The sequence below is a fragment of the Phyllostomus discolor genome, chromosome 2 (assembly GCF_004126475.2).
Source record: "Phyllostomus discolor isolate MPI-MPIP mPhyDis1 chromosome 2, mPhyDis1.pri.v3, whole genome shotgun sequence".
Lineage (NCBI taxonomy): Eukaryota > Metazoa > Chordata > Mammalia > Chiroptera > Phyllostomidae > Phyllostomus > Phyllostomus discolor.
In genome coordinates this window covers 205546985-205574869 of record NC_040904.2, presented here as the reverse complement: position 1 = coordinate 205574869, position 27885 = coordinate 205546985, and the positions used below count along the sequence as shown (strand labels likewise).

Sequence of the window (27885 nt, the reverse complement as noted above, 5' to 3'; positions counted from 1 at the left end):
AACAGGTTTATTTCATGGTCCCTGGGACAGTGTAAGTGACCAGGTTTCCCTTTTTATAAAGTGGTTCTGGAAGCTCAGAGCCCAGCTCACCATAGAAAGGTATAGCATTCACTCATTTTAAGAAAATACTTATTTTTAGAGAGTGGGAAACAGAGGGATAAAGAGAGGGAGTGAAACATCAATGTGGTTGAGAAAGATCAATTGGTTGCCTGTTGCAGGCATGCCCCTAACCGGGGACCTGGCTCCCAACCCAGGCATGTGCCCTGACCGGGAATCGAACCAGTGGCCTTTCAGTTTGTGGGACGGTGCCCAACCCACAGAGCCACACCAATCAGGGAAACATTCCCTTTTAAATTCATCTCATGTCTGGCTCTTTTTTGTGTGTCTCCACCTTTGTTTTCCTTTTATCTCTGTCACTGAGTTCACATTCAGTTTAGCTTACCATATATTGTATAACCTTGAAAGCAAACTTTAATCTTCTCTGGAACATGTGGATGCATAACATGGAATGAAATACACTAGGGTATAATAAAAGCGGTTTTGAGCTTGAATTTTTTAGAAACCCCAGGCCTACCCACATGCCAGGATGATATACCCGCAGCCTTCACACGGAAACACAAAGAGTGCGTTCTAGCACCTTCTCTCCAAAGGCCCATCCGCACGGACAGGTTAACATTCCCATCTCAGCTTAGGCACCTGGCGGGCGCACATTGTAGAGCCAGCGTCTGCAAACCCACGTGACTTTCCTGTCCCGGGAAGAAGCAGCTTTCATTGCCATTTTCCCGCCATCGAGCCTTGAGGGGTAATGTGCTTTCCATTCCTTTGTCTTCCCCAGTGATGTCCCGTGACCTACCCACTGAACTATCACAGACATGTGCTCACGGCAATGGCAGGAGAGAGGCTGCGGGCTCTCTTGACCTTACCTCGCTCAGCTCGGGTGAGTGATGGAAGTGGCCTTTTGCAATCTTTCAAGGCATGAGTACCAGTGCCTTGATTTTTAAGCACAAAGGCCCACCTGTTTAAATGTGGGTCTATTTAAATGCCCCTCCTAAGCCCGCTCGGAGCACCGGCAGGCCTGTGGGCACAGGTTTCTCCCCAAAGCTGGACCTGCAACTACAGAACAAAGCTGCTTTGCTTTTGTTCAGTTCGACGAGTATGTATTGAGCGCCTCCTATGTGAACATCATATTAGATACGAGTATATAGACATGATATACATAAGGAGTATGTGCGTGTATGTGTTTGTGCATGCACAAATAAGCAAATTAGCGAGCAAATCCACGCCCACAGACGTCCTCATTCCCTCGTGCATGCATGTCCCTCGCCTTCAAGGAGCTCACAATCCCGTTGGTGTCAGGGGACAGTCGCTTGTCCCCAGTCCTGGCTGTCTACATTCCACTGATTTCTTTGGAGACTGTAGAATGTAGCTCAGGCATCACCTCCCCTGGGAAGCCTGCCTGGATCCCCTCCATTCGTTTCCCCCAGGCAGGCCAGGTGTCTCATAGGTCAAGAGACAGCACTGATGTTCTGGGACACACCTGACGCTCAAGCTGTGCTTAATAAGTGTGTCTGCAGGATGAAAGAGTGACCGAGTGAGTGAACACACGTATGCGTGAACACACGCGTGAGTAAACACTGCTGCTGTCTTTCCCAGTAAAACTGAGCCACGGCTCTCATTTCTGAGCACTCACTGTGAGGCATCGTGCTAATGCTTTTCACTTATTATTGTTTTATTTAGTTCTTACCAGAGGCCTAAGAAGTGGGAGCTATTATTATCTCCACTTTGCAGATGGCAACACTGAGACCCTAAGAGATTGTCTGATATGTCTAGTTTTTGCTTCCAGGCAAAGGGCTGAATCTGGGCCTCCTGATATCGAACGCTAAAGATGAAGGGTTAGAGGATTAGATGATTTCCAAAGTGCCTACCTGTCACTCTGGCAACTTTAGGTTCTGTGACTTTTCAGAAAATCGAAATCTATAGATCGCAAGGTAGAAGAAGGGTGTAGGGGTGGTTGCGACCCAGCTTGGCAGCTCCCAGCTCGAATCTGACGTCTCCCTGCACCCCAGGAGGCTTCCCCAGGGAGGAGTGGGCCGTGGGCTGTGCAGCCTGAGTGCAGTCTGCTGGGCCCGGACAGCCAGCCAGCCAGCCAGCCCTTCCACCCTGCTTCTCACCTGGTGGGGCCCCTGTCTTGCTTTCTCTCGCCCAGCGCCCAGCGACTGAAGGAAGTGGTGGTTTGACACTGCGAAATAAGCAAATCAGGGCCCCAGCTGTTGGAGGAATGTCTACCTCTTGCCTCGTCCTGCAGAAACGTGATCTGTCACTTTAATCCCCAGCCACCAAGGACCAGTATCTCAGATGCCAACACTGTGGGCTCCAGGTCCCGGGGGAGCCGTAGAAAGAGAGAGAGGTTCCCTGGCCGGGCAGTCCTACCCTGAGGCATTGTGCCGCCTTCTGCTGGCATGGCATTCTCTGCTGTCCAATGTCACCCACAGTGGCTGAGGCATCCAGGGGAGGGCCAGAGGACAAACTGGTACAAAGGAAAGAACCCGGTCTTTGGTGTCAGAAGCCATGGTGCAAGGCCCAGCTTTGTGGCTGGCCTCTTTGTGCCTCAGTTTCCTTGTTTTTAAAAATGAAGATGATGCCAGCTGCCATAAGTCAGCTGAGAAGAGGAAATGAAATGACCCATGTAAAGTCCCTAGACCACGGGGTCTAGCACAGAGACGCTGCAGGGCACACCCCAGTTCCGTTGCCCCTGCTGGGACTGCAGTGCAGGAAGGGTCCAGGGCAGATCTGGGTTCTACTAGGATCCCTCTGGGAGCTGAAGGACTGCAGGGGACGAGACTGGGGGCAGGGATATGAGGCAATGGAAATGGTTTGTACTCATCCTTGGGTTCTAGTCCTTCCTTGCTGCTCCGATACCCAACTGGTAGCTGAGTTATGCTCAGCATCTTATGTTCACCGCACCCTTTGGTAATCACAACAGTGTAATCTAGGTCCTACTCTTCCCAGGCTACAGGTGAGGAAACTGAGGCTGAGAAAGGTCAAGGTAGATCAGACTTCCATCCTCAGTGAGCTCTTTAGCCCATAGAGACTGCTTCCCCATCTTTGGCCTGGAGAGATACTGTCTCTTCTTAAAAGGTACCAAAAGAAGGTCAACACGAAGGGGCGTTACTTACAGCCCAAAGAAAGCTGAGATGGGCAGGAGGTGCACTGCTGAGCTGACTTACGGCTGCGGCTAGACAGGATACACAGCGAAAAGTCATCCTGAGAGTGAAGGGCAACCTCAGTGTTAGGAGGGATGACGGAGGAAGAAAGCAAGGAGGCCGTGAATGGTGAATTGGAAAAGCTAAGCCCTTTTCTGAAGGGGCTCAGTGTAGGCCAAAGGGACTGATATCTTAAACCAGTGGTTTCTGAACCTAGACTTAGAACCACTACTGGGGCTTGTATAAAAATATTGCTCTTCTGGCCCTGGGCCAGGAGACTATGATTCTGTGGAAGGTGGTAGACCAGATATCTGTGTTGCACTCAATCCCACAGGGACCTCTGCAGACCTGGGGGGCTGGAAACCAAGTGCAGTGCTATCGGTTGGTAAAATGTGGTAGCAAGCGGTGGGTCATTATTCTTTTTGATTCCCTGTAGGCTGCCCGCTCCTTACTTGTCCTTCCAGGGCCAAGGGCATCTTAATCTTTAACCTTTCTGGGTTTCTCTCGAATGCCCCGCTTCCCTCTGTGGCTGACCACTCCCCTTCCCAGCATCACTGGTCCAGCTACAGGTCCATGGTCCCAGCCTGTGTGGCCCAGAGCTGAGCGATTTCAGAAAACAAGTTCTGATTTCTTAATCTTTGCTCAAGTGTCTCTGTTCCCTCGGCTGTTAAGCATTCAGAAATGGCCTGCTGTTTGGAGGAGGACTCCCTTAAATGTGTCAATATCTTGTCAATAAACCTCCATGCTGCTTTGTCCCAGGGGCCTGACTTGCTAGTCACGTTCTCATTAGAGAAACAGTGGGCTGAGGTGGCCCTCAGCTGTGGTGGACAGCAGGGTTTAGCTCAGAATCATGACCAATCAATGTGGGCTGAGAGACTCCTCTGGAGCCTGATGCTGGAGGTCAAGTGCAGAAGAGCTCAGCTCTCCCATTCCCAGGAACACACCCAAACTGTCACCAAAAGCATGTTCTAGAATGCTCACCCGGTAGCACAATATGTGGTAGCCACAACTGGGAAGCAAACTAATGCCCACTAACAGTGGAATGAATGAGTCAAAGTGGGTTTTCTCCATCGAAAGCAATAAAACACAGCGACACAAAGCAACACGGGGGAATCAGGTGAACATAATACTGAACAAAAGAGACCAAGCACAAAAGAGTCCATACTTGTACCGTGTGACTCCAAGTAGGTGGAAGTGACCTAGGCCATAGGAGCCAGGACAACAGTTCACAGGTGTCATCTGGTGGTGACAAGACACCAAACAGTCCACTTCTGATGTGTGCATTTTCTGCTACATTTCAACCGGGAAAAAAGAAAAAACCCTCACACAAAGGACCCAAAAAGCCTGCCACGCAGGATTCCTCTGTCGTCACTTGGCTACTGGCTTGCTGTGCCCTCACCCAAGTCCCTGGACTTCCCAGGGCCTCAGGGTCACCTGTCATCTACAGAGCAGGGACATCTATCATCTGGTGGGGACTGTCTCTGAGGATGGTACTAAGAGATGTCAAAAGGCCAAGGTCACACCTCTGACATTTCCAGCTTCTAGTAGCTCCGTGGAACAACCCTGGGGTCAGCCAAACACTACCTTTAGATGTTCAATTTCGTCATATGCCTTGTCCCACCCCCAGCCTGTGAATTTCCCTGTCTTTGCACCACGAAGCCAGCCCCAACATCTGCTGAACTGGACAGCTGACATCCCCACTAACAGCAACAGCCAGCCCTTATGCAACCCTTACTATGCTTGTACCAGGACTGTCATAAGCCCTTTGCAAGTAGTATCTCACTTAATCATCAGAGCAGTCCTTCGAGGCAGGGTCTAACAGCTAGCCCATTTTACAGTTGTAACGTGAAGAACAGAAAAGCTGCATGAACTGCCTAAGGTCACACAGCTAGTAGACAGCAGGGCAGGGTTTCAAACTGAGGGAGTTTGGCTCCAGAGTCTGTGGGTTTTTTTTTCACTTTCTCTAAGGCTTTGATTTGTCCTGGCTTCTGGTGAGGCTGGATGTCTACTGTCCTGTGTTTGCTCTGCTGCGCCCTTGACATTTTATAGTTTTCCATCAGAGCCCCCTTGGCCTGCTGAGGTCCTTAAGGTTGATCCAGGCACATCCCCGGCATCTGCTCAGAGCCCTTTATCTTGGAAACTGCCCTGGCTCTGGACTTCTCCAGACCAGCTCCGCTTCTCCTGCAGAAATAATGAGGGCTGGGTGGAGAGATTGTGTTCTGGGCTCTGGCAAACCAGACATTATTACATGAGCCCCTCCGTGTTTTCTCTTTGGTCTTCAGTGTCTCTCCTGGTGACGGAATGATCAAGAGCTATCGAAGAGCCCTGGAAACCACACTGGGCTGGGATCCCTGGGTTCCAGTCATCCCCCGAGCCTCCATTTCTGCATTTGAGAAGTAGGAGAACTGCCCTGGCCAGGTGGCTCAGTTGGTTGGAGCATCGTCCCGAACACCAAAAGGTTGCAGGACTGATCCCCAGTCAGGGTACACGCCTAGGCTGCAAGTTCAATCCCTGGTCGGGGTGTATATGGGAGGCAGCTGATCAATTTGTCTTTCTCACATCAGTGTTTCCCTCTTTCTCTCTCTCTCCAAAATCAATAAACATATCCTTGAGTGAAGGTTTTTCTTAAAAAACAAGAAAAGTAGGGCAATTATGCCCACTCTTATCTACTCTAGGGGGCAGGGTTATAACCAGGTCCAAGAGGAAGGTCCGGGAGCCTCAACGTCTGGGGCCAATCTGTGGTCATATAGAAAGCTCAGGGGCAAGAGACCAGTAGCTCAGAGCTTCAGGCCCAGGTCGGGGGTGAGCTCCCACTATGCCAGGAGCCTCGCGGTGCTGTGAGGGAGGCATTCTTAGTCCCAGTTCACCGACAAGGGCGCTGCAACACAGACAGCTCACTCAGCCGTGGGTGTCAGCATGGCGGAGCCTGGGGAGCCCGCGGCCCGCCTTACAGCCCAACCTGGTGGGCTGCAGAGGAAAATGCTGCAGCTGTCTCCTTCCCAGAGACTCCAGAAACATCTGCAGTGTGTCCTCTTTGGAAAAGCCACACATCGGGGACAAAACTCATGTCAGCCTGAAAGTACTGCTATCGCTCTAAGCAGTAAATGCAGTGAAATATCTCAAGGGCTCTGTACAAAATGAAGCACACAGTTAGGGCTCAGTATCTACTAGGTATCACTGATGCCACAACTGTGGTCTCTTCGCCGCCACTTCTGTCCTCAATCTTAAGATTCCAGGGACACGGAAAGCAACTTTTTTTTTTTCTGGGGAAAAGATCAAGTTTGCCTAGATAACCCCTCCAGAGCTCCCAAATCTTGCAATCTTTCCATTATCTCTCATATTTCTTGGTTGTGTGAGGTTGCACTGGTTATTTAACTTCTCTGTGCCTGAGTGTCCTCCTCTGTCAAGTGGGGAAATGGTCTTCCATAGAGTTCTTTTGAGAATCCGTTGAGTTAATACATATAAATGTTTAGAATGATACTTGACTCAGAGTACCACATAAGGGTTTGCTGTTATAGCTTTTGCTAAAGATACTCACGAAACACAAGCCGTGTACTTACAGCCCACCACCCACCCGTGTGTCCAGCCATCCAACAATGTATTATTTATGAAATGCCTCCTTTGGTGCTTCCCATCTGTTCCGACAGCAACAATTCCCGATAATTGTCCCAAGGTGCCGGGGCACCCATGGGAGTAAGGCGCCCACATCTTGCCCTCCCTCCCTGTCCGTCCCCTATTAGACCACGATCTCATTTCACCCAGGTGGCCAGTGAGGCATCAGGCTAACCCGGCTTTCCATATGGCTCAGCGCTTTTTCCCTTGAGTCTCCTTTCTTGGGGGGGGCTTTCCTTCTCTCTGGCCACCGTTCCAAGGGGCAGGGACGGCCCCTCCCAGCTGAGGCCCCGTCAGCCAGAGCCAAGCACTGGGAGAGGTGCCACCAGGACAGGGTCGTTAATCTCGCCTTTAATTAGCAGACGCGTTAAGTGACGAGGCCCAGGGGCAGCTCCACAGATGGCGGCCCGCTCGGCTCCAAGTGATAAATTAGGAGTGCCCAGTTCTGCCAAGGGCCCTGTCCGAGCTGGCTCTGGTGACTGCACTTCTCACACCTGCTGCTGGGCATCACAGCATCCGGGATCGGTGTGGCCAGCCCAGGCCCTCCTCAGGGCCCAGGGCCAAGGCTCCCAACCAGCTGCCCAAAGGGCACTGCGCTGGAGAGGAGAGGCAGGGGGTGGGAATCTCATTTTCCCCTGGAACCCCAACCCTTTTTCTTTGGGAAAAAGGAACCGAACATTTACTGAGCCCCTATACTGTGTCTTGCTAAGAAATCATACACATGATAACTATTGGGTTGACCTGTGCGACGCTGCCATTTTTGTAGGTCAAAAAGAATTGAATATTGACGATCTCATAGGGTTCAAACTATTATTATTTAAGAAGCGCTTCCTATGTGCCCGACACTTTACAAAGGTTAACAGGCTGAATCCTTGCAACCACCCTCGGGAGTGGGGACTACCTGCTGGCGGGGGGACCTCCTCTCTCTGGCTTTGTGCTTCAGAGAAGAGGGTGTCCCTGAAAGCAGGAGGCGTGTCGCCTCACCCCCTTCACGCCGGGACGTGCCAGGCTCTGTCCTACGTGACGGATGCATGCCACCCCATTTACTCCTCATGGGAGCCCCGTGAGATGTGTACCAGTGTTATCCCCATTTCAAGGATGAGAAAATTGAGTCTCAGAAAGGTTGAGCAGCTGGTTCACGGTCCTATAGGTAGCAAAGGGCCAAGCCAGCACTTGAGTCCAGTCCATACTGCCTCGGTGGGTAAGCTGGTACGAGTTTAGGCAAGAAGCTGAGCCTAAACACATTTCAGCCCTTCCCTCCCTCTTTTCTTGTCTTTTTCTGGGGAGCCAGCGGCTGACAGGATGCACACATTCTGCTTATGGAACCCCTTCATGCAAAATGTTCCAGGGGTACCCTGTGCCTGCAGGGAGGCCTCTGGCTGTCCCGAGCTGCCTGGGGCTGAGTCCAGGGTTGGGCAGCCCACCGTGGTGCCCATAGGAAAGCCACCTCCTTCAGCCCAGCCCTTCCCTGTCAGAAAGGAGATGCTGCCACCCTTGCCCGCCTGCCTTTTGTGACTCTCTCTCCAACAGCCCCAAACTTAGGGGGTATGGGAATAGAGGTGTTCTTCATTGAGCCCCTATAACTCCTTCACTAATCGTTGCCCTTTTACGGAAGAGGAAGTTGAGGCACGGAAAGGTTACGCGACCTGGATGAAATTCCCTGAGGTCACATGGCCCTGCTCACACCTGAGGGACCCCATTTTAGCTGTGTCATCGGGGCCTAATGGCTTCAAGCCTGGACTGCTCAAGGGTGACAGAAATGACAACATTCAGATCTCAGAGTGTCAGCGAGGGTTAAATGTTATAAATCACAGGCTTAAGACTCCCAGCACACTGTCTGGTGCAGAATAAACACTCAATTATTGTTAAATAGAACAGCGAGAGTACCAGGAGGAACACCCACCCCCCTCCGACCCCCATATGCTGATGTATTTTTCATAGCACTTACCTACATCAGAAGGCATAGTATTTGTGTGTTTATTTACTCATTATCCACCCCCCACCAAAATGTAAGCTCTGCAAAGCAGAACCCTCATCTCATTCTTCTCTGTATTTCCCTGGCTGAAAACGGTGCCCAACACACAGTAGGTGCTCAATAAATACCTGCTGAATAACCTGATAGAACAATAACCCATCCCCATCCTCTCCCCCTCACTAAGTAGGCAGCCCACAATCCATAGCCTCTAAACAGCTCATCTTTGTAGATGGTTCTTTCCAGCCCCGTGAGGTCCACACAGTGGGTCTCTGAAGAGGAGCTGTGGGTCTGCAAACCTATCCCGAGGGGCCCCCTTCCCAGCCTGCAGCCCCCCGAGGCATGTGGCTCCCACTCCCATCCCTGGCTGCTTGACATTCCTGCGCTGGTGGTCCCTGCTGGCAGCCAGAGCCCCCTTCAGTTCAACCCACAGGCGAGGTCACTGTCGGGCCAGCTTCCTTCTTCCCCAGCATAATGCAGGAAAGGGGCTCCTGTCCCCTGCCAGGCCTGCAGGAGCAAAAAATAAACACCCCGCGGCTGCCTGGCTCCAGCTCCACCTGATCTGATGGCTGCCTGGGAGTGAGTGCCTGGTCTTCGGCTTTTCCCTTTTTGGCTTGATTAATACCACACCAGTTCCCTGCCGCCCGGCCTTCGGAGGGGCATGTTTCGTTTTTAATTCGGTTGACCTCAGCTCCTGCAGGAAGGGCTAATGTATGTGAAAAACCGCGGCAAAGGATGGATGTGGCATGTCCTGGTTATGAAAAGCACCAATGAGTTGCAGCAAAGCCCAAGAACCTTTGAAGTCAAGACAAAGACAGGGGTCTCGGCAGGCGCCTCCCTTTCTTCTTCCCACACACGGGCGGAGGGCACTTCCGGGCCCTTCGGGCAGGCCACATCTGGAGGCACCCCTGGGGGCCACATCTGGAGCCCTCTGAAGCCAGCAGCCCCCGCTCTTTGTTTCTGGTGGACAGCAGGCAGCTAAGCGGCTCCAGGAAGGGAAAAGGGGAGAGGAAACTTCATAAACAAAGGGAGGGGTAACCTTTGATGTAAAACAAAGCATTTTCTCCTGGTCCTTCCCTACAGTCCTGTTCTCTGATACAGAACAGCGGGAGAAAAAAATGAGTGTTGCTTTGAGAGACTGGTTTCCTTGGAGCCCTGAGTGGATCAAAATATAGGCTGGGACTTGATGTGTGTTTGCACACTTTGTTTTGTGTGCATGTGCACGCGTGGGTATGTGCATGTATACGTGTGTACGTGTTGGGGCTGGGGACCAACGCAGCATCCTAAGCAGCTCTCAGGTTACCTTCTGCAGATAGTCCACAGTTGGGATTCAACTCAGTGAATAACAATCGTGTGCCTCAGCTGCACTGAGGACAGTGGGGTGACAAGACGGCCCTGGCAGCCAGGAACCTGTAGGCTGTCTGTAGCGTGCCAGGCCGGGCCGGGCTTGCTGCTGCGGGCACAGGATGCCTACTGGGAGCGTTGGCCAGGAGGGGCGTGACTGCTGGTCTCCAGACCAGCACAGCACAAAAGCCTGCTTTCATGGGGGCCCGGCTGAGCCAAGACTGGCTGTGTCGGTGGCTTCCCTACCCCACCTGGCTGTTCCCTGCACCCCAACTCTGCAGACCGTGAGCTCTGGCCGAGACTCTGGCACCAAGAGATTTTAGCGTTTGATAGCTCATCAAACTACAACACGGGCAGCTCCCATTTATCGAGTGTCTACCATGTGCTGTCTGGCGCTCTTCTGAGTGCTGCCCTTGAATACACTGGTTTTTAACCCCTCAACAACCCTGTGAGATACACATCACAGATGCACAGTCACTTTTCCAAAGGCTCGGGGCCAGAGCTGTGAGACGTCTGAACTCCAGAAAGATGACTAGTGATAGCAGGTAATGCCGCACGTTGCTAACCCACACGGAGGATCCAGGACAGTGCCCATAATCAATCACCTGGACGTTTCTGCAGCCATTTCTGGGGTGACACCCTCGGTGGAACGAGACCACAGCCAGCCTCCGGTCCTTTGGGCCAGGTTGAGCTGCCACAGGAGCTTGGGCCAAGTGTATGAACAAAGCCTCTGGTTTTTCCAGAGCTCGGTGGGTTTGGGGGTTGCAGATAATGGAGTGAGAAGCCCTGTTCTGCGGAGAAGAGTGACACATGGCCAGGAAGCTGGTGATGGAGATGCAGCCTCACTCCCAGGCAGATGGGCTGCAGAGCCGGGCTCTCAGCCTGGCACACAGCACGGCCTCCCTGATGTACATGCAGGAACTTCTGAAGAGCGATCTTCCTAGATAGATGCAAAGGCCTGAGGGCTCTGCTCCCAACGTGTCTCTGCAGACCTATGGCTTTTCACACGCTCCCTCTCCCACCCCAGGAGCCCACCACACCGGTTTCTGAACACACCAGGGTCTTTCTCTCCCTGTGGCTTTTGCAGATGCTGTTGCAACTGCCTTGAGTGCCCCCAACTTCTCTCAGTGTTTGGCAAACTCCTATTCATCCTTCAAAGCCACTCAAATGCCCCTTCCTCGAGGAGACCCAGAAGGCATTGCTGTCTCGGGCCCCGCCCAGAGCTGCACAGCTCCTTGTTAACTCTGCAGGAACACTTGCCGCTGAGCAGGGGTCGGGTGCCGGGGAACCCCGCCTGCTGGGATGTGGACAGACCGGGCACCCATCCCCAATTCCTCAGCCCTCAGAAGTCCAAAGACCCCTCAAGTGGCATGCAGAGCCCCAGGGGTGGGGGCTGTCTCGTGTGAGCTGTCTCATTCACACAGTAACAAGCCCTCCTTGGCGCCCACCATGGACCCAGCCCACAAAGCAGAGGTGAGAAGAGCCACCTTTGCTGGACATTTGCGTTTGGGGTGGAACAGAGGAGACGTCCACACTGTAGAAATACAACCCACCTCAAACAGAAAGTGGGGCCCTGTTCTTACATGCGCCTGCAGGATAATTTCTTGATCCCCCCCTTCCCGGGTGTCCCAAGCCTCCCACCATCTCACTCGTCCTTCCCCTCCCCTCCCCTCTGCTCCGCCCTCTTAGGAACACAGTAGACTCCTGCTTCCTCCTTGCAGAGGAAATGAGCAGGTTTTCCCTTGCTTAGGCTCTTCCGAACACCCTTCCACCCACCCCCTGAGCCTCGGGCTCCCACCTTCTGTCATAAGCAGCTCATCAGGTTTGCTTTCCCCGAAGCAGGCAGCATCCTCCCTGGAGTATTCCAAAGGCAGCAGTTAAAACCATAATAAGGTTCAGCTTACTACAGTTGCTACCTGTCCGTCTTCCCTGCACTGGTCTGTTTTGCTCAACTCAGTGTCCTCAGCCTCAGTGTCTCTACAACCAAGCTGGGTGCAGAGTAGGGTTCCAGGAGTGATTGCCGAATGCATGCATGCATGCATGCATGACTGATGAAGACTGTCCTGAAAGGCAGTGCAAAATGCAGAGATTTATTTCTTAAAGAGCACAAAAACCAGAGGAGTGTGTTTGTGTGTTTTCTGGGAGTGGGGAGCATGGAGGTCAGGCCTGGGGACACGTAAGGTAGGAAGGGACAAGACAAGCCAGCTCACAATCATGTAAGCAAGCCTGGTGCCTGAAGCTTGTGCCAACTAGAACTGCCTGGTGATCTAGCGACATCAGTGGTGAGTCTGAGCCCCAAGCAGAGGTCCTGGTCGTGACTCCTTCCTCCCTGGTATGCAGATGAGGTAGGTCAGGGAATCATGGGTGAGGACTGCCCTCCAGGACCCTCTTCCCCTGAGCAGGATGCCTACACTTTCCAGAAGGATGAGACCGCACTGGTTTTTAAATTTAAGGGCTGCATGTCTACTTGCATCTAATTTGATAAGCCATGATTGAGTCCCTACTATGGGCCAGCTGCCATGCTGGGTGTTGGGGATACAAAGGGATTAAAGGGCTCACAGTGGAGGGGAGGAACAGAAATGGAAACATGTGATCCTAAACCAGAGTGGAGCCTAGTGCCCGTGAATTTGTATTCCAGAGATAGACTGACTGCCTGGTAAGATTCTGGCCTCACCAGTTAAACATATGACCCTGGGAAAGTCATTTTATCTTTTTGCCTTGGATCCTTCATCCCTATAACGTAGGTAGTAATGGCGCCTACCTCACTGGGTAGTTGTGTTTAAGTGAGTTAATATATTGAGTCTTTAGAACACTGCGGTTTGCACGATATAATGCACAAGTTTGATATGCTGCCACTACTGATGATGATAATAACTACAACTACACCATGACAACTGCTGTGGCAGTCCTTGCCATGGCCTCCAAGGCCCTCATGATCTAGAGCTTTCTGACCTCAACTATTAACACCCACCACCAACCACCTCACTCTCTCCAGGGGTGTCCAACATTTCGGCGTCTCCGGGCCACACTGGAAGGACAGTTGTCCTGGGCCACATATTCCAATACACAAACACTATCAAAAACTGATGAGCAAAAAAGGTTTTAAGTAAATTCACAATTTTGTGGTGGGGCCGCATTCATAGCCATCCTGGGCCGCATGTGGGTTGGACACCCCCAGGCGTCTCAACCTGGGCATGACTGACACTTGGGATTGGAGACCGTCTTTGGTGTGTGGTTGGGAGCAGGGCTGTCCTGTGCACCTGTGGAGTGTTGAGGAGCACCCATGGACTCCAGCCACCGGACGTCAGTAGCATCACCAATGCCCTCACCGGTTGTGACATCTCAACATGTTTCCAGATATTGCCAAACGTCCCCTGGGCAGGCGAAATGCCCCCAGGCTGAGAATCGCTGCCGCAGACACACTGATCTCCTTGCTGCCGCTTCAACAAACAAGCCTACCCGGACCCCAGGGTCTTAGCACCCGCGGTTCTCTACCCAGAATGCCCAGGTAGCTGGATGGTTCAATCCCTTTGCTCACTACCTCCTCAGGGAGACCCCTGACTACTGCAACATACAACACACACATACCACATACATGTTTTATGGTTCTCAAACTCCTGGCAGCCTCTATTCCTATATTTCTACCTCTAGCAAACCTACACCTGGCCAGAGTCTGAGCTCGCCTGACTCAAAGGCTGTGGGCCCCAGTGCAAGGTGCAAAGCCAGGCTGCAGCGGCCCCCAAAGTGGCTCCGTCAGCCCTTGACACTGGAATTCCCCTCCCTCGGCTGACCCAGATGAGCCGTGGCGGTCATCTGTGCCTCCCCTTGTTTTTAGGTGAAATGACAGAGGCCTGGAGATGGGGCAGACCTTCCCACAGTCGCTATGCAAGGACCAGAACCCCCATTTTTGTGATCCCAAGCAGGAATGGCATTCTTTAGAAGCAAAAAAAAAAAAAAAAGAAAGAGAGGCTGGTTGAGGCCCTGAACGGAGCATTATGGAAAGCTCTTTATCTGCCACCCTGTGGGGCTGTTGAGGAGATTAAATGGGAATGTTTATAAAGCCCCTAGCACATGCCTGGTTCAAAGCAGAAGCATGTTTGTTATTGCTGCTGGTATCATCATTATTGCTGCTGCTATCATCATTATTGCAAGCATTCGTCTCCTTCGGAGCTTCTGTGGCTGAGTTATGGGCTCTGGAGTCTGTCTTAGTTCAAATCCCCCAGGTCTGTTGCTTACGGGGCTGTGTGATTCTGAGTGAGTTACTTAACCCCTCTGTGCCTCAGTTATCTCAGGCATAAAGTAGGGGGTCATCACAGAACCTCCTAGGGAGCTTGTAAAGAGGAAATGAGATCACGTGTGCAAAGTATTTAGCAGGGGGACCAGGTACACAGCCAGTGCTCATTAAGGGTTACTATAGACATCACCATCATCATCATCATCATCATCACAATCACCATCATTATCACTATCACCATCATGAACACCATCACCATCATTATCATCATCATCGTCATCATTATCACCATCACCATTCCAAACTTTCCATGAAGCCTGGCACAGTGCCAGGCCCACAGAAGAAGGGCTTTGCCAATCTGCTGGTTGTCTGACTTCCAAATCCCCACCCCTTGGTTCCCAGGGAAGCTCTTGTTTCTCCCAGAACACCTTGCTTTGAGGTTTTCTCAACCCTCAGAAACGGTTCTGAATACAAGAGAAATCACAGGCGGGCCGAACGTGCACTAAAGATGGTAGTTCTGTTCATCGAATATTAAACGAACATCAAAATCTCACCTTTTAAAAAGGCATTAATGGAAATAAGACTTTAATTTTTCTGCAAAGAAAAGGTCAGTGCAGAACTTACAAAGATCTCCAGGGCTGCAAAGCCCCGCCCTGTCTTCCACTGAAGGGATGTCTGAGCTGAACCTGATTTCACCCTCAAAATTCTCTCCTGGGACCCCAAAGGGAAACAACCAAACAGTCCAAACAAGGGCTCGGACCCTTCTCCCCATTCGGACTATCTTCTGGGGACACCTTCTCTTCCCCAACCCATGATGCGCAGTCAGATTGATCTCTCCAGAGGAGCCCAGGTTCTGGCTGGCTCTCTTCATTTACTCTTCAGCACACCTCAAGCCCAGCCACCTTCGGAGTCATCCCAAGAGGGGAACACTAGATTACTGGGAACTCCACACCCAAGATTTGCGGCTCCAGGCCGGGTTTATCTTCTTTCTCTGGAGCCTTTGGGGTTGCGATAAATCTCTGAGGTTTCGGTTTCTGACTCCAGGCTTATCAGTGCCCTGCACCTCCGTAACTTCCTCATCCTCAAAACTGTCTTTCTTTTTTTTGCAGGGCAAATCCACAAGAGAAGTCTCAAGTAGAAAAGTTGACTTTTCAGGAGCCACGAGAGTCAAAGACTTGACCAACAGAGCTGCCATAACTAATGCCTACATGCTGGGTGGCTTAACCTAACAGAAGCCTATTGTCTCCCAGTCTGGAGGCCAGAAGTCGGAAACACTCAGGGCTGGTTCCTTCCAGAGGCTCCAAGCGCGCACCCGCCCCAGGCCTCTCCTGGCTCCTAGTGGGTCGCAGCAGCCCCGGTGCTCGGTGGCCCGTGACTGCCTCACTCCAGGCTCTGCCTCTGTCTTCGTGGGGGCTTTTCCACCTGTGTCTGTTCTCCGTGTCAGTGTTCTTATAAGGACACTGGTCATATTGGGTCACAGGCTCACCCTACTCCAGTATCCTCTTAACTAATGACATCTACAAGGCTCCTCTTTCCAAATGAACTCACGTTCTGAGGTTCTGGGTGGACGAGAATTTGGGGGTTGGCGGGGGGTCACCCTACTCAACCTACTATAGAGAGCAGAGAGTTTAAGAAAATCCTTTTAAGAAACTCCCCTCTGGTGCCCTGGCCAGTGTGGCTCAGTTGGTGTGAGCATCGTCTCATAACCGAAATATTGAGGGTTCGATTCCTGCTCGGGGTTTATGCCTGGGTGGTGGGTTTGATCCCTGGTCTGGGTGCACTGGGGAGGAAACCAATCGATGCTTCGCTCTGGCATGGATATTTTTCTTTCTCCCTTCTGCTCCCTCTAAAAGCAATGAAAAAATGTCTTTGGGTGAGGAGTTAAAAAAAAAAGAAAAGAAAGAAACTCCCCTCAGGGACCCTTCTGGGGTGCCTCACAGAGCCTTTGGCCCCCCAGTGCGGGATGGGAAAGGCAGACACGGAGTCAGCGAGATAACTTCGTGCTGGGGGTGGGGGAGGTGTCCAGGCGGGGCAGGGTGCCCGTGGGCTTTCCCTAGCCCTGCAGAGCCCTCCTGGCCACAGATGCTCCCTCGGACATCCGGGGTTCGAGTTTGGCTGTGACTCCAGCGGTCTGTGAGTCTCCGGAACAAGTCCCGGAGGGGCTTCAGTTTCCCCATCAGCATGGGAGGGAGAAGAGCCCTCCTGGCTACGCCAAGCTTGGGTCCTTGGGTCCTTGGCGGTCTCCCATCAGATTCTGGCCTGACCCGCAAAACCAGTATCAATGGGGCTGCTGTGCTGGGTCCAATCCTGCTGCAGCTGCCCAGGGTGTAGACCTCAGGCCTGGCATCGGCTGGCCTCCAGCCCCAGCTCTGCTCCTGCTTGCTGAGTGACCTTACAAAAGTCACTAGACTTTTCTGACCCCATCCTCTTCACCTGTCAAGTCACGATAAAACCCCTTTATCCCACGGCGAATTGTGACAAGGAAATAACAGAGCCAGCACTCGACATGCACGGCCGTGCCTGGCACATGGTGGGAGCTCAGTACACATTCCTTCCCTTCTCACCTCACCCGGGAGGAAGGGGGGGATTGGACAGCCTCAGGGATGATGAAGATGATGATGGCGATGATGGTAAGGAGGAGGAGGAAGAGAAGGGGGATTGCAGCGGTGAACAGTTACCACATTCTTGCACCCAACCTTATACAAAGGTAAAAGTATCCTTTCAATCTTTACGTTATCATGCCCATTTTACAGGGGAAGAAAGTGAGGCTCAGCAAGTCCAAGCAAGCTGCCTGAGGTCCCATAGCTGCTCATGGATGGAGCAGGAATGCAAACAATTTCCTTCAAAAGCCTCTGAATTCTGACTGCACAGCACCGGCTGCCTCTCACGGAGTGAACATTCGGCCAAGCAGTAGATACAGGAGGAGCAACGGTGCAGGAGGCGAGGCAGCGGAGGCCATGCCTACGGGGCCCGTGGGTGATGTCGCTGCTTTTCACGGGCCGAAGAGGGCCCTGTTACCACCATCGGCCCCGAAGGACTCTGACCCTGAGCTGGGAACTGGGACGGCTCTGAGCTGCAGAATCATTTCTGCTCTAACAAGATTGAATGCTGGGAATCTGCACCGGGAGACCCCATCTATTAGTTGATTAAAAGCCACAGATCAGCCTGCCTGGGACGCGGCAGCGCCATTATGAATAAGTGTCAGGAAATCTTTCGGCGTAACCAATGTCTTCGAAGTGGCCATGTGACAGTCAATAAAGCTTCGAAGTCTATCTTTCGGCAAGTCGGCTCCACGGTTGGCGTTAAAATTTGGAATCGCCTGTGGAGCAGTTTGTATTTAAATGAGCCTCGAGTGCTATATCTCAAAGTTCCACACCCTCGCATTAAAAACAGCCACAGCCACCAGCTTGTCCGCGTTTCCAAGCCAACACGAGTGGTTGCGGACCCCATGAAGGGAGATTATGGAGAGGCACTCAGGACGACCTTAGCAGCTACGTACATGGTGGCTGAAGCCAAACTGTCCAAGTTCAAACCCAGGTTCAACCACTTCCTAGCTGTGTGGCCTTGGGCCAGTTATATAACCTCCCTGTGCTTCAGTTTCTTCATCTTTAAAACGAGAGCAAAACTTAGTGACTACTTCAGGGAGTTGTTGTCAGGATTAAATGTGTTAATATGTTCATCTTTGTTGGTTTGGGCTTTACATGCATATAAAAACAGAAATTTATCTACTTATTTCTTTTCAGAAAGAGGAGAAAGGAGGGAGAAAGAGAGGAAGAAAAACATCGATGTGAGATATCAGTCGGTAGCTTCTTGCACGCCTGCAGCCGGGGACCTGGCTTGCAACCCGGGAACTGAGCCGGGGGACCTTTCAGTGTGTGGGATGATGCCCAGCCCCCTGAGGACACCACTCAGGGCGAAACTACAGACCCTTCAATCTCACAGTCCTGGAGGCTGGAAAGCCCAAGATCAGGCACTGGCAGATTCAGTGTCTGCGGAGGACCACCACCTGGTTCACAGATGGTCATCTCTTCACCACAACCCCACGTGGCACAAGGGCAGGGAGGTTTGTTGGGTCCCTTTGATAAGGGCACTAACGCCATTCATGAGGGCTCCACTCTCACGACCTCGGCACCTCCCAAAGGCCTCATCTGTTCAACAACTAAATTGGAGGGGACACAAGCATTCTCCTAAAGCAACAGAGGAGGCATAGAATGGCCCCCGGTGCACGGTCAGCGCACAGTCATCTACTTCACAGACATTTATGGGGACTGTGGCTCCCGTTTTTCATGTCTCTCTGGCCCGTACTCCCCGGTAGCACCTTCCACGCTGACTCTGAGCTGGACCTCGACTTCATTTGGCCATGAGAACTCCGTGGGTACGGCAGTGCCCCAGTTCTGAGCCTAGATCGAAGAAAATCTTGTCCAGTTCCATTCCGCCTCTTAGAGCCCTGGTGCGGCCACGTGAACACACCTGGGCCAACCTGCTGCCGGCTGACAGACCGTGGAGGAGAGCCCAGACGAGGCTCTGGCCACCTCCCAAACCTGTGCGACAGCCCTGCCCGGGAGGCAGAACTGACTCCCCAGCCTACGGCTCACTCAGAAGATGCATGAGAAATCCCAGCTGAGACCAGAAGAACCATCCGGCTGTCCCCCAGACATGCGAATCTTAATAAATGATGATTGTTTTGGTCATTGTGAGATTGGGGTTGTTTGTTACACAGCAGTACCTCCCCGACACAGACCTGACTACATACGGACAACTGTAGCAGGCACAGAGGAAGCAGTGGTGAATGAGATGGTGCCCACACTTTCAGGGGTTTGCTGTCTAGGAGGGCAAGCAACGCCCTTCCCCTCCCCCGAGTCCCATCACACCTGGGCCTTGTAGGCTCCCCCTGGGAGAGGGAGAAGGGGCGGTCCAGGCCTAGCACGGGCAAAGGCACGGAGGTGTGATGGTGCGTCTTTCCCACCTATTGCCATTCTGTCGTGAGCAGGGGATCCGAGCGTCCCGTCCTTCAGCAGTGGAGGGACAGGGAGCAAAAACAGGTACCAAACAGCCTTCGCCGTGGCAACGCAGGAGCTCGGCGCTGGGGACGGACTCAGGTCATCATCATCTCAACGACCTAAGGAGGTAGGAGTCTTCAGGGAGGGTAGGACACTTGCCTATGACCACACAGTTAAAAAGCGGTACGGCTTCATCTGTATGGCCCAGTGCCCCAGCTTTGTAATGAGATAGGGGTTCAAATCCTTCACTTGCTATTTTTTTTTTTGGCTGTTCACTAGCTATGTGACCTCAGGTTAAATATGACCCACCTGCAGATAAGGTGACACCTACCCAAAGGCTGAATAATTAGCAGCCATTTGTTATTATTGTTTACTGTAGTTCAAAGTAACCTGAGTTAACAGAGATGAAAATATCAGAGGAAAAGGGGGAGTAAGGGAAAGGAGTGAAAATGTGTCCTCTCCCTGCCCAGCACGTGGGCCTTGGGGTCTACATGCCTTGGGAATCTGGAGTTTAGAGTATGGGGGCCACCCCCTCCTCCTGCCCCGGGAAGGACACTAGCCACAGGACAGTCCGCCTTCCCACCTCCAATGTGGCCACTGCCCCCGAGAGGCAGGACGCTACGTCATCAAGGGGAGATGCACGGCTGAACTGTTCCCCAGGGCACGCATGCACACCCAGGCGGCTGGCCCCTCGGGGCTCCTTCAACGTCCGAGCACCTTCTGCTGCCTCTATGGGAAGTTCTGCATCAGATTGTATCCCAGAAACCCTGGCTGAACCTATATCTGTCCTCAAGAGGTCGGCTTCCTACTTAGGAGCAAGGCCAGCACCTTGTGTCTGGTCTAATGCTCGCCCATCACCGTCTTAAATTTCCTAACGACTTACGCAAGGGGCCCTGCATTCTCATTTTGCACTGGGCCCTGTGAATTATACAGACTGTCCTGGTCGGGTCCTATTCAAGTGCAGATCCTCTGGGTGTCCCCGGGTTAGATCTGCATCAGCGGGGGCCAAAGCTGCACCCCCAATTGCTCAGACACAGTTGGGTATGTGTTTATTCAACAAGTATTTATGACCGCCTGCCGTGTCCAGGTTCAGGGCTAAGTGCTAAGGTATGTGTAATGAGTAAGGCAAGAACTCTGCCTTCAAGAACTCTGCACTCCTCAACTGCACTCCCGATTTCCCTTAAACCTGCTCCTTCTTCCTGCCCTTGTACTTCCCCGGCTCAGTAAAGGGTGCCACCACCCTCCCAATCTCTACGGTTAGAAGCCCAGGAGTCATCCTGACTCTTCCCTCCCCAATACACTGCGTGCAGAACAGTAGCAAGTTCTCCGCATTGTATCTTCAGATCTTAGCTCCAGTCTGTGTATCTCTCTCCACCCCCACAGGTGCCTCTCGTCCACGCCACCATCCTCTTTCAGCTGGGGGCTCCAACAGCCTCTTAACTGCTCTTCCCACTTCCATTCTCACCCTGCCCCATTCATTCTCTCTCATCCGGGGAGTTAAAATGTAAATGAGGTCACATCACTCCCTGTTTAAAGACCCCCCCCAGTCACTTCCCATTGCACTTAGTCTAAAATTTCAGCTCTTAACCTTGGCCTCGAGCCCCAGGATTTGGTCTCCCAGTCTCACCTTAGGCTTCACCCCCTTGCTCACGATTATCGGGACAGCTGGCCTCCTTTAGGTCTCTGAGTACAGCAAGCTCTTTCCCACCTCAGGGCCTTTGCACATGCTGTTCCCTAGACCTGGATCACTTTCGCCCTGCTGTTCCATCGTTGGTCCTGTATCTTCCTTTGGTTCTAAACACAAAATGTCACAGCTTCGGGGAAGACTTCTCTGACCACTCTGTCTAAAGGTATTTCAGCCCTGTTCCATTTTCCCATATCATGTTTTTTCCCCACCCATCACTTATCAAAATTGGTAATTATTTTATTGATACATTTTCTCTAAATGTGTAAGTATTGCCCCTCCATGACCCACCGGTGGTGGTTGTAAGCTCCATGACAGGTGTAAGCTCTCATCTGTCTGAGTCACTCTTAACCCCTGCACCAAACACATCCATTCAGCTCAACGCTTGTTTGCTGAATGAATGAATGAATGAATGAGGAGTGGAAAGCAGGGAGGCAAGAGAGAGCACCTGTTCTGGCTATCTGGGAGGAGCAGTGGGGTGGGTGGAGAAAGAGCATTGGGGGAGACGGCTGGGAAGCAGCAGTGTCAGACCCCAAAGGCCTCGTCCGTCACTCTTAGGGGGTCTGGACTTTGAGGGCCGTGGGAAACCTATGGAGAATTTAAAGCAAGACATGATCTGCTTTGGATAGTGCATTGTGGCGGGTGTGCAGAGGATGACTTAGGAGACGCCAGGCGAAGATGGTTATTTACGGACTCCAGGGAGCACATCCATCTATGTCACGCAGACCTTCAAAGGGCTCTCAGCAGGGCGCGAGGCAGCGGGAGGGTGGCGGGTGTCACAGACAATCCCGCCTTCAACATGCTCTAAACGGGCTCACCTTTGGAAGCTCAGCATCCAGCTGAAAAAGAAATGAGGTTTCCTCCTCGTGTTTTGCAAGGAAGAGAGGACGAGCAGAGCCATCAAAGCACACCATTCTCACTGCAGATGAAGTCGTGAGCGAGAGAAGGAAAAAAATCCCACCCTCTACGGTGCCATATTTTCTCTCTGTACTGTTACCTCTTTTGGAACTATCAAAGCAAAACGTGCCGTCCACGGCAGCCGCGTGTCTCAGGGCTCCTGTATGGAGCCCTGCCACCCTGAGAAAGGGCATTATTTCTAATGTTGAGTTCCTTGACCTGAGAATCTTTAGAGTTATTTCACAGCTCTCTCTTTTTTTCAAATTATACATAACGTAACCCAGAGGAGGAATTCTAATTTTCTTTCTGCCCTATTATGGGAAGAGAAGAAAGTATCAAACAAAAAGAAAAGGAATGAGGGAGAGATGGGGAGGGTGGGAAGGAGGAAGGGCAGGGAAGGGTGAGAGGAAGGAAGGAATCAGTAACAATCAGACAGACCAGAGACAAGTGATCCCTAAGAAATGCTTCAAATAACTCCCTCCCTGTCCCCACCGGCGGTTCGTGACTCAGAATTCCAGCAGCCATACATGAATCATTTGGACAGCACTGATTTACTATTAAGGGAAGTAGGACATTGACATGTATGGAGCACCTACCGCGTACCAGGCACTGTGCTAAACTTATCATCTGAGTTAAACCTCACGGCTTTCCTTCAGAAATGGGCCTCTTATCACCCTCATTTTCAGGTGCACAAGCACAGCGGAGTGGCTAAGGATATGCAGACACTGCACTATTGCTGATGTTACGATGCTCCATGGCCAACCCAGTGTGGTGCTTGGAGGGGCTCCAAAGAGGGGGAAGGCCGGGTGCACCCTCTGGGAGCTCAGTGCCTCCGGGGCTGGGAAGGAAGGTTTGGGCAGTGAAACAAGAAGCAGAAGAGAGGTTCCCTGCAGGTGTACATTTCTATATTTGGGGATGGCCGTTCGTTACTTGTCCCACATGCCCCCTGGAGACAGGGTGCCGACGTGAGCAGGGCAGATTTCAAGAGTGCTGCTTCTTCAGAGCGAACTGGGCCCGTCCATGCCACAACACAGACCCCCACCCCCAGGAGGGAGGGAAACCCAACCGCTGAGGCTCCCCCACTGTGCTGCCTGGGTGTCCTGGAGCCCAGCATGCCGCATCTAAGGGCCCTGGAGTCAGCCTACCCCCTCCCATTTGCAATTTTACAAGGGGGAAACCTGAGGGCCCAGACACGTGACTGCCTCACCTGAGGTCACACAAATGGTAAGTGGCGGCCCGAGAGTGGCCCTAGGTCACTGGGCTCCAGACAAGTTGTCCTTTATGCTTCTCAGGCCTCTTCTCAGTACTGGGTTTCCTTATCTTTCTCTAAATATGCTCGGGTGAGTGGGTTTGTTCATGTATTCATTCATTCATTCGTTCGTTCGTTCGTTCTAGAAACCGCCAGCAAGATCCCACTTTGTGTGGTGCTCAGGCCTCACAATGAAACCAACGCAGGTTCTCCCCCAGCTCAGGTGCCCTCACATGACGGCGGGTGCTTTGCAGTTCTTGCCTTGGGCTTGGTTTGGAGTTTCACTTTAAGTTATTTTGTTCCCATCTCTCCTAATGTCTTTGGAAGCTGCTCTCCTTTTTCTCTTGGGGCCACTGACAGTGGGAGGAGTCCGCATTAGAGCTCAGACTCTGAATGGCGCCCCCTGGGGGCAGAGCTCGGAACTACTGGTCAAAGATACCCCTGCCCCCCAACCCAAGGGAGTGAGGGATTTAGGCAAATCAGTCACAGGACTGCCGCTCACAGAGCTCCCACAGTAGTTAATGACACACCTCCATTCAATCACTCCTCACAGCAACCCCTCAAGTCAGTAAATGATCCCCAGGACTGCAGGTGAACAAACCAAAGCTGACATGATCAGTATTTGTGCCAGCCACACAGCTTATTGTGAGGGATGGGGCTGGTTGGGAAGACGGGTTCCCATCAGGTCAGTCTGATTCTTGCTCCTAAGCTCTGCAATGGGAAGTGCGGAATTTCCCTTCACGGTGTCGTTCTCAAGTGCACTTAAGACGGTTATGGAGAGTCCTTTGCCCACACTTAGCCATCGGCGCCTTGGGGAATGGTTGGAAGGAGGGGACAATATCCCAAGCCAGGGTTGAGCACTGGGACCCCTGGGACCTGCCCCGGTCAACATCACTGGGCCCCCCTGGATGCGGGTCAGAAATCAAGCCTCGAGTTCTCTCTTGGCCTCCATAGTCAAGTTCAAAGTCATGTTTTTATCTTGAAAGAGACCTTAACAAAGAGGCTGTGCCTGGCGCCTCTGATCTCCCTCTTTTCAGCCGAGGAGACACAGGATGGGCTCCATAATTCATGGGGACAAAACCATGGCATGGGTGGACCTGCGAGTTGTGTCAAGAGCCTTTCTCCCTGGTAATTGTGGAAGTTAATACAGTGCAGGGAAGCGCTGCAGCTATTTGAATTTCAAATGTGGCAAAGCTGCTCAAAACATCCTGGTGAGTGGGGCGAGGGGATATCTCACTCTCCCACTATCCCTGCCCCCATCACCGGCTTGGGGTGCAGGTTTAAGGGATACCTGGATTCTCAGGCAAGTACCAAGATGAAGAACCAGGAGGGGCCTAGGGAGTCCGCCTAAAAGCTGCATCTCCTCTTCTTCGCCGGGGAGCAGATGCCTGAGACCATGCGCATTCTGGTCCCTAATAGTGTTCAGAAACAGACTCCTCCGGAAAACAGAGTGTTCTGGTTAACCGAGGGAGCTATGAGATTTGGGGTGGATGAGCACCTTTCAAAGAATTCAATTATGCATTTAAAACGCCTTGTCTTTTAGAAATGATAAAGCTGTTATTTGGAAGGTATGTTCCAAAGCATTACATCATTAAATCTTCCCAACAGCTCCCGAGAGTACAAGTTCTTATCCACACTTCCAGATGAGGAAATTGAGGCTCAGAGAGGTTAAGCGACTTGTCCAGAGTCACACAGTTGGGCAGCAAGACAGCTGGGATCTGGGCACTAATTCTTTTTTAAGACTTTATTTATTTATTTATTTTTAGAGAGGGAAGGGAGGGAGAAAGAGAGAGAAACATCAATGTGTGGTTGCTGGGGGCTGTGGCCTGCAACCCAGGCATGTGCCCTGACTGGGAATCGAACCTGCGATGCTTTGGTTCACAGCCCGAGCTCAGTCCACTGAGCTACGCCAGCCAGGGCCTGGGCACTAATCTTTAGGACTTGAGTCCAGCCTCTTCCTGGCACCCCCTGTCTGCTGGACACTCCAGTTGAGAGAAGGCAATTCTTTTCTCTGGGATTAAGGATTTCATTGGCATCAGTGGTCACTCTGGGGACAGACACAGAGGCTGCTGCAGCCCAGGCTGAAGCTCTACTGATCCCAGGAGGGACCCAGGAGCTGCTCTGACCTCCTCATGGTCCCTGGGGCTTTGCCTCTCAGGCCACATGGTGGGGGACACAGGGGAAGAATAATCCTGGTCTGTGGGTGGTTCGTTGACTGTGTTAGTGCTCTAGCACTGGGTTCCAGGCTCTGTAGTTTATAAAACTTGACCAAAGGTGTGCCCATTCCCCCTCGCAGTCTGCACGGTGTTAGGCCCTCCCATCCCCACACTGCCCCCCACCCCTGCCCCCGCATCAGCCACCACAAATAAACCCACCATTCAGGTAAACACAGTGCACTTGTTATGGAACACAGTCGCTTCAGAACAAGTTCCCTGGACCACCTTTCTACCCAGACTAACCCCCAGCACTTCCTATCCGGGAAACCCAGAGCCGAAAACCAGCTCACCTAAAAGCTCCCTGCTTCCTGCAACTCCCCCACGCCCCCAAATCTCTGGTTCTTCTTTATTCACATAGCACTGTGTTTACCATGTCTTTTCTGAGGCAGTTTCTCCTGCCTGGAATACGTTCCCACCTGCAGAAGGCAGGAAAATAGCCCCAGAGACGGGGCTGGAACCTGTGATGCTGTTCCCTTAGCTGGCAAAGGGGACTCTGCAGAGGAGGGTAAATGAAGGACCCTGAGATGAGGAGGTTATCCTGGACTATCTGGGTGGGTCCAGTGTAATGATAAGGGTCCTTATGAGAGGGAGGCGAAACTGTCAGAGACGGAGAAAGAGGTGAGATGACGGAAGCAGAGGTCAGAGAGGGAGATTTGAAGATGTGACGCCATTGGTCTCCGAGATGGAAGAAGGGGCCACAAGCCAAGGAATGCAGGTGGTCTCGAGAAAAGCGGTGGTCTTGCAGAAAAGGCAAGGCAGTAGATTCTCCCCAAGGCCTGCAGGGGGCAGGCGGCTCAGCCGACACCTTGATCATGTTGGGGTGTCTGACCTCCAGAACTGTGAAACAGTGCACTGATGTTATTTTAAGCCACTAAATTTGTAACAATTCTCCACGGATTCTCTGTCTTGCAGTCAGGTTCCTAGAAACCTCACCACCACCAAGGTCTTTGCTCAAATGCGACCTTTCCTTTCCTGATTGCCCTATTAAATGGCTACTTCCTCTGGCCCTGTTCTTGCTTTTCTCCATAGAACTTATACGGAATATGATTTAATTGATTGCCTGATTTTCTGTTTTCCCCACTGGAATATAAGCGCAACCAAGGCTGGGGCTTTGTTCATGACCGTATCCTTTTGTTCGTGCTGAGGCTACAACAATGAACGAAACATAGCAGGGGCTGGATAAACAGTTGTTGAATGAATGAATGAATGAATGAATGAATGAGTGAGTGGCTTGTTCTCCCAGTCACACATCTCCCTAGCTGACCCCTGCAGTGGCTTCCTGACCGCCAATCCCCTCCACCCCAGAGGCAGCTCGGGTCCCTCTAGTCCCTCCACCCTGCCCGCTGCGTGGTCTTCTCAAGTTTTTCCTTTGCTCTCGAGAAGCCTAAACGAACAAGTCACGCCATGTTGCTTTCTCCAGCTCCTTCCGGCCCAACGCATCCCACTCCTTTGTGGTTTTGGCTGCCCTGGGAATCGTGTCTAGGGATGTCCCGTGTTTTGGCGTCTCTGCGCCACACCGGAAGAAGAGCCCTCTTGGGCCACACATTAAATACACTGCAACACATAATCACAAAAGAAAAACATCTCGTAATGTTGTCAGGAAATTTATGATTTCGTGTTGGGCCGCATTCACAGCCATCCTGGACGGCGTGCGGCTGGGCCACAGGTGGGACACCCCTGGGCCAGGGGCGGAGAGAAGGTCTCGGGACGGCGAGCAGGCCACGTGCCCCTTCCCCTCCCCCGTGCTCTTTACTTAAGAGTTCTCCTGGGCCTCCAGGAAGCACAATTTTCTGGTAGGATTTACATGCTTTAAGCTTTTTATGAGTCCCTCATCACCTATCCTGGAGCCATTACTAACTGAGAGGAACAGAAAGGAAGAAAAACCAGGGGGGGGGGGGGAAGAACCCACAGACCTCTTCATTTGCCGTTTGGTTTCCTAAAATTTTGGAGCCCCGTGAAGAAAAGCGAGCAGGTATTAGAATAATTGGCAAAATAAATAATATCAAATAAGCCTTCAAGAGCAATCCTCACTCACAGTTAGCAATACGCAATTAAGCAACAACCCGCCCACCAAATGTCTGGCTTCGAATGGGCAAAAAAAAAAAAAAAAGGAATGAAATCTAGTCATCTCTACTTTTCAAACACAAATTAGGTTATAGCCCAGAAAGGAGGAGAGTAGTTAGAGCGAACACGCTATTAAATTCGAACAGGATCCAAATGACTTTAAAAATGTCTTGCTTAATTGGAAAAACAGGATCCAAAATGAAAACACTCACTCATTCATTTCCTCATCTGCCCATTTAGCTGATGTTGACTGAACACCAGCGAGGCACCCCCTGGAGGACTCTGGAAATGCAAAGATAGAATGACCCCTCACTGTCCTCAAGAGTAACAAGAGTGTGTAGACCAGGGGTGTTTCAAAACAATTGATTCTAGGGGCCCCATTCCAGACCCACTGAACTCAGAACTTCTTA

General features: G+C 51.9%; 1 protein-coding gene across 2 annotated transcripts in view; it reads right to left on the bottom strand.

The window, feature by feature from the left end:
* Positions 1-27885, bottom strand: part of BTBD11 (BTB domain containing 11) — a 265818-nt gene that overhangs the window by 126965 nt on the left and 110968 nt on the right. The window lies entirely within an intron of this gene.